Here is a 2,428-nt window from a genome sequence, read left to right on the forward strand (position 1 = left end):
AGTAAAGTTGCACTTTCGTGATTGCTTTGTGATTTCTAACCTAGTTTGCTCAAAATAACATTTATGTGATATGCCTGCACAAAGTTCCATCGGTATAGTTTCATAGTTATGGATTTCTTGAAAATTAATTGATACCTAAAAAATTTGCTTTGAGGTGATTTCACTGTCTTTTATGCTGAACGTCAATTACTATCAACGTTTAAATCATATTCTTCATTCTGCAAATAATGTTTTGGCTTACTACGTTTTTTAACAGTACGCTGTGTAGTCAAGCACTGAAATTTGTAAACATCCATTCCCCAAAACATCATTCTTTTAAGAATAGAAATTAAAAATAGCTCATATGTAATTTCTATGTCTATTAAAATTCATTCAGTGAACTAATTACACTTTTGAAGTAATCTAATAAATAGGATTTATTGGGCAATCATAAACTTCAGTAATAAATGAAATCGATAATTTTAATAAAAAAACATTTGTGTTCAATAACTTTGTTTTCAACATTTATTTAAAGGAATACATCTTTATCAATAAAAATTGGAATAAGATGGATCGTAGCTGGCAGTGGAATCCAGGAAGCGCGTTTTGTCCTACTTGGGACTCATCAGCTGGATGTACCTACATCTCAAAGTTGATATTCACTCTGGGACTCGAACCCAGTACCTTTCGCTTCCAGTGCCATCGCGTTATCCACTGAGCTACTGAGTCCTGATAGCCACTTGCTTGTGCAATAGGATGAAGTTTAAATTCACTTAACATTGTTTGTTTGAATCTTCCCATAGATGTTCAGGACAGTAACTGGTCAGTCTCTAAGGCTATATCGAGGCAATACGCACATTATGCACATATGCCAATTAGAGACTGACCAGTTGCAGCCTTCAACATCCATGGAAAGATTCAAACAAACAATGCTAAGTGAATAATTAGAATAGTTCATTTACATCAGCGAAATGCTGCAGATACCATTTACTTTATAAGTGATACTGAATGATTGAATTAGTTGATTAGCTAATCATTACTGTAATATGAAATTAAACAATATGAAAAACAAACTGAAGATCAAACATACAGTGACATAATAATACACTATGGTATAGTTTTTCATGTAGTTAAGTGAAAATCATTATAATGATAACAATTAAATCAATAAACTTAATAAACTTTAATATAAATCGTTTGAATATTATAAAGTAAATGATAAATCGATTGCATATACTTAACGACGTGAAAATGTATATGCGAAAAACACTTTTGCCTTGAACATATTTATCTAATAATTCATAAGATGATCTTATTTCACTTTACTAAAACAACGTAATTATCCAAATCAATTGTAGTTAAAAAAAACTTATTCATCTAATATTATTTCTTGATATCAATGTGGTTGTACAATGCTCAAAATTCAAATATTTGACGAAATACTTGGTTTAACTTATTTGAATTCAAAAGTGAGAACGACTTAGCATCATTAATACATCAATGAAATTCTGCGACCATCTTTCATTGTCTAAGATAGATACCTGTCTCTTTCTTGGAAAGGATTGAGCCCCACTGGTCATGGCTTCTTACTAGAACTTCGAGTATTACCTCCCGAAGCTAGTTACTAATGAGTACATGGCAACTATCGGTATGGGGTTGTGGAGATTGTTAGCTTTTGGTTGAGATCATTAGGCTTTGTGAGGTAATTCTCGGGGTTCTAATGAGAAGCTATGATCAGTCGGGTTCAATCCATTTCAAGGAAGAGACAGGTCTCTACCTCAGACAATGGAAGATGGTCGCACAATTCGGTGGATTGGTTGAAGTTAGACGTTCACACCGTTGAATGTCAGCTCAATGGTCTAGAGGTTAAGCGTTCGCTTGCGCGAGTCCGGAAATCTCGGGTTTGAATCCCAAGCGCAGAATTGTAGATGTACACTGCTAAGGAGTCCAATACTAAGAAAAGATGGCCATACAGTGCTCCCAGGTTATCAATGGTGTTGTAACATCGATCGGTTTATTATCTAAATTTAAAAAAATATATTGGGTAAAACAGAAGAATAGTGACTACAGTATGTTCTATTGTGACTGTTGACTTGTAGAGGAGTATTTTTGAGTGTTATTCTTTATCCATTTTTTCACTGGTTAATAATGTGAAGACTGTATAATTATTATTATCAGTCTGTCAAACGACGGATTGAATTCCGATCAGGCTGAGTAATGTGATATCAGGGTTTTTGTTTGCTTTAGGTTAATATATTGCGATTGATTTAAGCTTTGTAGGAATTATCATTTCATCAGCAAAACAATTTTATATAATTAATTATCCTGAATTTTAATAATTTGGAATGTTACAGTTCAGCTGTTAGGATTACCAATATGGAGTATGAAGTAAGTGAGCATCAGTTGATATGTTCAGCTATTGTTAGAGAAAATTTTACAACTAGATTAA

At 33.0% G+C, this 2,428-nt stretch overlaps 1 non-coding gene across 1 annotated transcript; it reads right to left on the reverse strand.

The window, feature by feature from the left end:
* Window positions 1–635: 635 nt before the first annotated feature.
* On the reverse strand, window positions 636–706 carry Smp_tRNA_01056_Pseudo_TGG.1.1. The gene has a single exon. It is a non-coding gene (tRNA).
* Between the last annotated feature and the right edge of the window lie 1,722 nt (window positions 707–2,428).

The sequence above is a fragment of the Schistosoma mansoni genome (assembly GCF_000237925.1).
Source record: "Schistosoma mansoni, WGS project CABG00000000 data, supercontig 0313, strain Puerto Rico, whole genome shotgun sequence".
Classification (NCBI taxonomy): Eukaryota; Metazoa; Platyhelminthes; class Trematoda; order Strigeidida; family Schistosomatidae; genus Schistosoma; species Schistosoma mansoni.